Source organism: Oncorhynchus mykiss, chromosome 23 (genome assembly GCF_013265735.2).
Source record: "Oncorhynchus mykiss isolate Arlee chromosome 23, USDA_OmykA_1.1, whole genome shotgun sequence".
In the NCBI taxonomy this organism is placed as follows: Eukaryota; Metazoa; Chordata; class Actinopteri; order Salmoniformes; family Salmonidae; genus Oncorhynchus; species Oncorhynchus mykiss.
In genome coordinates this window covers 14,980,970-14,990,310 of record NC_048587.1, presented here as the reverse complement: position 1 = coordinate 14,990,310, position 9,341 = coordinate 14,980,970, and positions in this window count along the sequence as shown.

The window sequence follows — 9,341 nt, the reverse complement described above, 5'->3', positions numbered from 1 at the left end:
TACCATCCAACAATCAGGCCATCAGTATCCTATAACACACACACACACACACACACACACACACACACACACACACACACACAGTATAACTAGTCCTAAGAAAAAACATGCAAACATTTGCCTTCATACATCGAAGATCACTTTTCACAGTAGTACATAAAAAATATGGAAACATACGGAATTGTGTAGTAACCAAGTGTTAAACAAATCAAAATATATTTTATATTTGAGATTCTTCAAATAGCCACCCTTTGCCTAGATGACAGCTTTGCACACGCTTGGCATTCTCTCAACCACCTTCATGAGGTAGTCACCTGGAATGCATTTCAATGAACAGGTGTGCCTTGTTAAAAGTTTATTTATGGAATTTCTTTCCTTCTTAATGCATTTGAGCCAAAAAGTTGTGTTGTGGGTAAACAGAAGATAGCCATATTTGGTAAAAGACCAAGTCCATATTATGGCAAGAACAGCTCAAATAAGCAGAGAAAAGTCGTCCATCATTACTTTAAGACATGAAGGTCAGTCAATGCGGAAAACTTTAAGAACTTTGAAAGTTTCTTCTAGTGCAGTCGCAAAAACCATCAAGTGCTATGATGAAATTGGTTCTCATGAGGACCGCCACAGGAAAGGATGACCCAGAGTTATCTATGCTGCAGAGGATACGTTCATTAGAGTTACCAGCCTCAGAAATTGCAGCCCAAATAAATGCTTCACAGAGTTCAAGTAACAGACACATCTCAACATCAACTGTCCAGAGGAGACTGTGTGAATCAGGCCTTCATGGTCAAATTGCTGCAAAGAAACCACTACTAAAGGACACCAATAAGAAGAGACTAAATTGGTCCAAGAAACACAGAGCAATGGACATTAGAGCGGTGGAAATTTGTCCTTTGGCCAGGAGTCCAAATTTGAGATTTTTGGTTCTAACTGCCCAGTCTTTGTGAGACGCAGTGTGGGTGAACGGATGCATGTGTTTTTCCCACCGTAAATCAAATTACTTACATCTGCCCCTTTTTTTCAATTTTCGACCAAAATGACATACCCAAATCTAACTGCCTGTAGCTCAGGCCCTGAAGCAAGGATATGCATATTCTTGGTACTATTTGAAAGGAAACACTGATGTTTGTGGAAATACGAAAGGCATGTCAGAGAATATAACACATTAGATCTGGTAAAAGATAATAAAAAGAAAAATCCAACCGGTTCTTTGCATTTTTTTTGTACCATTATATTTGAAATGCAAGAGGAAGGCCATAATGTATTATTCCAGCCCAGATGCAATTTATATTTTGGCCACTAGATGGCAACAGTGTATGTGCAAAGTTTTAGACTGATCCAATAAACCATTGCATTTCTGTTCAAAATGTGTCAAGACTGCCCAAATGTGCCTAATGTGTTTATTATTAACTTTATTTTCAAAACTGTGCACTCACTTCAAACAATAGCATGTTATTCTTTCACTGTAATAGCTACAGAGCAGTTAGATTAACAAGAATTTAAGCTTTCTGTCAATATCAGATATGTCTATGTCCTGGGAAATGGTCTTGCTCCTTACAACCTCATGCTAATCGCATTAGCCTATGTTAGCTCAACCGTTCCGCAGGGGACCCACCAATCCTGAAGAAGTTTAACAATGCAGTTAAGAAAAATACCCCCCCCAAAATACAAAATGAAAGTAACAAATAATTGAAGAGCAGCAGTAAAATAACAATAGTGAGGCTATGTACAGGGGGTTCCGATACAAAATCAATGTGCGGAGGCACCGGTTAGTTGAGGTAATATGTACATGTAGAGTTAATATAGTGACTATGCATAGATAATAACAGAGTAGCAGCAGCGTAAAAGAGGTGGGGGTAATGCAAATAGTCTGGGTAGCCATTTGATTAGAAAAGCATGGAGGAGGTGGTGTTTTGGTGTGGGGTTGCTTTGCTGGTGACACTGTCTGTGATTTATTTAGAATTCATGGCACACTTAACCAGAATGGCTAGCACAGTATTCTGCAGCGATATGCCATCCCAACTGGTTTGCGCTTAGTGGGACTATCATTTGTTTTTCAACAAGACAATGACCCAACACACCTCCAGGCTGTATAATTTTACCAAGAAGGACAGTGATGGAGTGCTGCATCCGATGACCTGGCCTCCACAATCCCCCGACCTCAACCAAATTGAGATGGACGGCAGAGTGAAGGAAAAGCAGTCAACAAGTGCTCAGCATGTCGGACCTCCTTCAAAACTGTTGGAAAAGCATTCCAGGTGAAGCTGGTTGAGAGAATTCCAACAGTGTGCAAATCTGTCATCAAGGCAAGGGGTTGCTATTTGAAGAATCTCAAAAACAAATCAAAACATTTTATATAACTATTTTTTGGTTACTACTTGATTCCATATGTGTTATTTCTATCATAACACAAGGCGAGACCCAGATGCAGACACAGGAGGCAGATGGTTGGAGTCTTAGATGTTTAATAATCCAAAAAAGAGTAGGCAAGAGAATGGTCATTGACAGGCAGAAGGTCAAAACCAGGAGGTACAGAGTGGCAGGCAGGCTCGAGGTCAAGGCAGGCAGAATGGTCAGGCAGGCGAGGACAGAGTCCAGAACAGGCAAGGGTCAAAACCGGGAGGTCAAAAAAAAAAAGGAGCAAAAGCAGGAGAACGGGAAAAAACGCTGGTTGACTTGGACATACAAGACAAACTGGCACAGAGAGACAAGAAGCACAGGGGTAAATACACTGGGGAAAACAAGCGACACCTGGAGGAGGGGGTTGGAGACAATAACAAGGGCAGGTGAAACAGATCAGGGTGTGACAATTTCATAGTTTTGATGTCTTCAATATTATTCTACAATGTAGAAAAAAATCCTCTACATGAATGTGGATGCTACCATGATTATGGTAGCATCCACAGGGTTCACAGGGTTCAATTCTTGGACCGACTCTCTTCTCTGTATACATCAATGAGGTCGCTCTTGCTGCTGGTGAGTCTCTGATCCACCTCTACGCAGACGACACCATTCTGTATACTTCTGGCCCTTCTTTGGACACTGTGTTAACAACCCTCCAGGCAAGCTTCAATGCCATACAACTCTCCTTCCGTGGCCTCCAATTGCTCTTAAATACAAGTAAAACTAAATGCATGCTCTTCAACCGATCGCTACCTGTACCTACCCGCCTGTCCAGCTTCACTACTCTGGACGGCTCTGACTTAGAATACGTGGACAACTACAAATACCTAGGTGTCTGGTTAGACTGTAAACTCTCCTTCCAGACCCATATCAAACATCTCCAATCCAAAGTTAAATCTAGAATTGGCTTCCTATTTCGCAACAAAGCATCCTTCACTCATGCTGCCAAACATACCCTTGTAAAACTGACCATCCTACCAATCCTCGACTTTGGCGATGTCATTTACAAAATAGCCTCCAATACCCTACTCAACAAATTGGATGCAGTCTATCACAGTGCAATCCGTTTGGTCACCAAAGCCCCATATACTACCCACCATTGCGACCTGTACGCTCTCGTTGGCTGGCCCTCGCTTCATACTCGTCGCCAAACCCACTGGCTCCATGTCATCTACAAGACCCTGCTAGGTAAAGTCCCCCCTTATCTCAGCTCGCTGGTCACCATTGCATCTCCCACCTGTAGCACATGCTCCAGCAGGTATATCTCTCTAGTCGCCCCCAAAACCAATTCTTTCTTTGGACGCCTCTCCTTCCAGTTCTCTGCTGCCAATGACTGGAACGAACTACAAAAATCTCTGAAACTGGAAACACTTATCTCCCTCACTAGCTTTAAGCACCAACTGTCAGAGCAGCTCACAGATTACTGCACCTGTACATAGCCCACCTATAATTTAGCCCAAACAACTACCTCTTTCCCTACTGTATTTAATTTATTTATTTATTTTGCTCCTTTGCACCCCATTATTTTTATTTCTACTTTGCACATTCTCCCATTGCAAATCTACCATTCCAGTGTTTTACTTGCTATATTGTATTTACTTTGCCACCATGGCCTTTTTGCCTTTACCTCCCTTATCTCACCTCATTTGCTCACATCGTATATAGACTTGTTTATACTGTATTATTGACTGTATGTTTGTTTTACTCCATGTGTAACTCTGTGTCGTTGTATGTGTCGAACTGCTGTGCTTTATCTTGGCCAGGTCGCAATTGTAAATGAGAACTTGTTCTCAACTTGCCTACCTGGTTAAATAAAGGTGAAATAAAATGGATATTAATGAATAATGTTAGTGAGAACGTTACAGAGGAACAAAGATCATACCCCCGAAAAAATGCTTACCTATCCTGTTAATTGGTAACGCTGAGAGGTTAGCATGTCTTGGGGGTATGATCATTGTGCCTCTTAACTTTTTCACTCATCATTATTCAGGATTCACTAATGATTATCCGTAATCATGGTAACATCCACATTCATGTAAAAGTGTTCTGAAACATAATCCATTCTTATTTACAATAAAAGTGACTCCAAAATGACAATACATTATTTACGATCATTTCAATTGTGCACAACATCTGAAACAGAACTAAAACAAACTGCAAATGCATCCAACAAGTTTGTAGAGTCAAAATTTGTCCAAATACTTATATGACACCTTCAAATGGGGGGACGAGATACATAAGGTGCTTTCACTTCTAAACAATAAAAAATATATGTATGAAAATACTGTCACGCCCTGACCTTAGAGAGCCTTTTTATTTCTCTATTTGGTTAGGTCAGGGTGTGATTTGGGTGGGCATTCTAGTTTCTCTATTTCGTTGTTGGCCGAGTATGGTTCCCAATCAGAGGTCTATCGTTGTCTCTGATCGGGGATCATACTTAGGCAGCCTTTTTTCCACCTTTAGTTGTGGGATCTAGTTGTGGGATCTTGTTTGTGTGTAGTTGCTTTCTGCACTGCATATAGCTTTACGTTCATTTTTGTATTTTGTTGTTTTTTCGGTGTCATTAAAATAAAAGTTAAATGTATGCCTACCACGCTGCATCTTGGTCCAATCCATCTCTAAACGAACGTGACAAATACTCTCAAATAAAAAGGTGATATTCACTACTGTGAAATATTTGATCACAAATCCAAAATACTGGAGTATAGAGCCAAATTAAAAGTTATATCTTCACTGTCCAAATAAATACATAGGGGAGTGTAGGTTATGTGCCTTAAATGAATTCCTATTTTTGCTCTGTGCTCAATGTCCTTCCCATTGTTTCATGAATGAATCCACATGAGGACCATGTCTCTGGCTGCCTGCATGCCCTGGTTTTGATGGGCATGATTAGGTTGACCACACACTCTGGCTTTTTCACTTGAAAACATAACAGGCTACACAGTATCGGCTCCACTCAGCTCTTTTGATTGACAAATGAGCCAGTGCCTGAGTTCCAGGCAGTTTATATGGTTCTCTCTCTCAATCTCCTCCCAGTCATTAATAATTAATCATTTCCGTTCAGTAACAACTCCAAATCATTCGGGGACTACCACCAAACATAAATCTGTACATTAAAACTCTATCCTAGATAATCATGTGCTGCTACCAGGGGAGGAGCAGTTAGTGGTGTGAATCCATCTCCTCCCAAAGAGCACAAACTGGTTGAATCAACATTGTTTCAATGTAATTTGTCAACATATTGTGACTTGGAATCTATGTGGAAAATACATTGGATTTGAAAAAAATGTTCTAAGTCATCGACAGCTATTGTTTCAACTCCACTGTGAATTCAACTAAAAATAGACAATACAACAGGCCTAGGGTTTCAAGCTCTGGTTGATTTCAAATGTCATGATATCGAATTGTGTTGTCGTCAACCCAACCAAATATCAACATTTGAAGGAGATGCATCTTCTGATTGGATAGTTCCATCTGTGGCACTGAATTAGTCTGGCTTTTATTCCAGTTTGTCTACAAATTAATAATTGATATGGTGGATTTACGTCTTCATCTCAACCAAAAATTTAAGTTAAAGAATAGGACTAAATCAAACTTTATCTAAAGTGCATTTAAAGTTTGATTTGATTTAGTCCTTGGGCTAAATTTTAACAAACATAACACAATGGTAAATCTAATTAGCGCTATAGGTCAGGGGGTGATGAGAAATATTTTTGCCCTTTTCACAGCTGGAATTATGAGCCCAATAGCTGGCGGTGGCAGGACTGGGTTTTGATGAGTAAACAAGTTGTAGGTCTGACAAGGACTTGGCCACTCACTGGCCAATCAACAAGTTCCATGGCTCAATACTGTATGCGTTTGTCTCAAGTACTGTAAGTAATTGACGACTTTGCTTTTGCCATCAACTCCAATTCGGCTGGGGGCACGGATTATTCTCCCCCTGGCCTGGTCCATTGTGGATTGATACTACAGTTTATAAAATAGCATATGCTACAGTAATGAGTAATGGCAACAGTAAAAAAATAAATAATAGCCTATGTTTGGAGTGTTGGCAGCCAACATTGTTGTAATTGGTTTCAACAAGTATAGCATAGCCTACATGTATATTGGGCTCCCATAAATTGTATTGTATTATAGGACTGAATAATTTAAATAAGTTTGGAGGATCGCATCTTTGGCAAGTGAGTGAACGGTTTTTCTAATAAGGGTTACATGAAGAAAATCTAACCTCTCGGAAATTAAAATGAATGGCCCTCCCTTCAGCAAAATATATTTGACCTAAGCCCTCCCTGAACACTTGAAAAAAAAACAAGTGACCCACCCCTGTACCACAAATAATAAAGCATAAAGTAGATAGCAAATAACATGTCTACCATTTACCATCACTTCTTGGACAGACCAGAGCCTTACATGTGCAGTTTTAGAAACTATTATTCGTGCTGTAATGCAGGAATTTTGATATCGCACAGGGCTGCGGGCCAGAAGGTTGTGGGTCGCAGACCATCGTGGAAAAGAGTAAGGGAGGAAAGATATTTTTTTTTCAAGATGGCGCAGCAGTAAGACGTGTTTGTTTTCGTCCCATGTAAATATTGTCTTTTTCGGGGGGTTTTGTATACATTTCAATCTCTTTTTTTCATTTTTTTAATTAAATATACCTTCCTGCAATCCACCTCACCCAATGTGGTACGGATCTGCTATTTTTTAGACCATATAACTGGAATCTCCATCAGCAGCTAGCAAGCTAATTAGCTTCTAGCTATTTAGTCATTGTTAGTCACTGCTAGCAGTCTTTACTTTCAGCTCGGACTCCAACCGCTTTAGCCCGGATAGCTAGCAAACGAAGTACACCACCTACAATACTTCTCTTGCCAATTGGCCTGGAGCCCCGCCGATCCATCACTGCTGGTCTGCTGATGTAATTCGCCGATGTGCTCGCAACCGGCTTCTTAGTTGTGGATGTTGTTGATGATCCATCTGCTAGCCCCGGCCGCTAGCTTCCTGAACGCCGTGTCTCCTGCTCGCCTAGCGTAGTAATTGACTACCGAACCGCTCCCTGTTTCATATATTGCTGCTCATTGGACCCTATGATCACTCTGCTACACAGCCGATGCCTGCTGGACTGTTCATAAGCACGGTACTTCATTCTGTTTATCTGTCGGCCCCAGCCTCGTACTCAGGCCCTATGTGTAGCTAACTGACCCTCAGTTAGATACTTGTATGCTCAGTCAGATTATATGCAATGCAGAACACGCTAGATAATATCTAGTAATATCATCAACCATGTGTAGTTAACTAGTGATTATGATTGATTGTTTTTTATAAGATAAGTTTAATGCTAGCTAGCAACTTACCTTGGCTTACTGCATTCGCATAACAGGCAGTCTCCTTGTGGAGTGCAACGAGAGAGAGGCAGTTCGTTATTGCGTTGTACTAGTTAACTGTAAGGTTGCAAGATTGGATCCCCCGAGCTGACAAGGTGAAAATATGTAATTCTGCCCTTGAACGAGGCAGTTAACCCACCGTTCCTAGGCCGTCATTGAAAATAAGAATGTGTTCTTAACTGACTTGCCTAGTTAAGGTATTAAAAAAAATCGACGCCCAATAATATCGATTTCCGATTGTTATGAAAACTTGTAATCGGCCCTAATTAATCGGCCATTCCGATTAATTTGTCAACCTCTAATTGTCACCCAATGCCTAGGTTTACCCCCACTGTACTCGCACCCTACCATACCCTTCTCTGTACACAATGCCCTGAATCTATCCTACCACGCCCAGAAATCTGCTCCTTTTATTCTCTGTCCCAAAGCACTAGACGACCAGATCTTATAGCCTTTAGCCATACCCTCATCCTACTCCACCTCTGTTTCTCTGATGATATAGAGGTTAACCCAGGCCCTGTGTGCCCCCAGGCGCTATCATTTGTTGACTTCTGCAACCCTCCAGAAGTTTGCTTTATTTACTGCTTTAGCACACTCCGCCAACCCTGATGTCATAGCCGTGTCTGAATCCTGGAAGGCCACCAAAAATACTGACATTTCCATCCCCAATTACAACATTTTCCGTCAAGACAGAACAGCTAAAGGGGGCGGAATTGCAATAGACTGTAGAGATAGCCTGTAGAGCTCTGTCATGTTATCCAGGTCTATGCCCAAACATTTCGAGCTTCTACTTTTAATATCCATATCTCCAGAAATAAGTCTCTCACTGTTGCCACTTGTTATAGAACCACTCAGCTCCCAGCTGTGCCCTGGACACCATATGTGAATTGATTGCCCTCCATCTATCGTCAGAGTTCGTACTGCTAGGTGACCTAAATTGGAATATGCTTACCAGCCCGGCTGTCCTACAATCGAAGCTAGATGCCCTCAATCTCACACAAATTATCAAGGAACCTACCAGGTACAACCCCAAATCTGTAAACATGGGCACCCTCGTAGATATCATCCTGACCAACTAGTCCTCTAAATACACCTCTGCTGTTTTCAACCAGGATCTCAGCGATCACTGCCTCATTGCCTGCATCCATTATGGGTCCGCGGTCAAACGACCACCCCTCAGCACCGTCAAACGCTCCCTAAAACACTTCTGCGAGCTGGCCTTTCTAATCGACCTGGTCCGGGAATACTGGAAGAATATTGACCTCATCCCATCAGTAGAGGTGGTTGTTCTTTAAAAGTGCTTTCCTCACCATCTTAAACAAGCTTGCCCTTTTCAAAAAAATGAACTAAGAACAGATATAGCCCTTGGTTCACTCCAGACTTGACTGCCCTTGAGCAGCACAAGAACACCCTGTGGCGTACTGCACTAGCGTCGAATAGTCCCCGGGATATGCAACTTTTCAGGGAAGTCAGGAACCAATACACACTGTCAAGGCCAGCTTTTTCAAACAGAAATTTTTATCCTGCAGCACTAATTCAAAAAGTTTCGGGACAATGTAA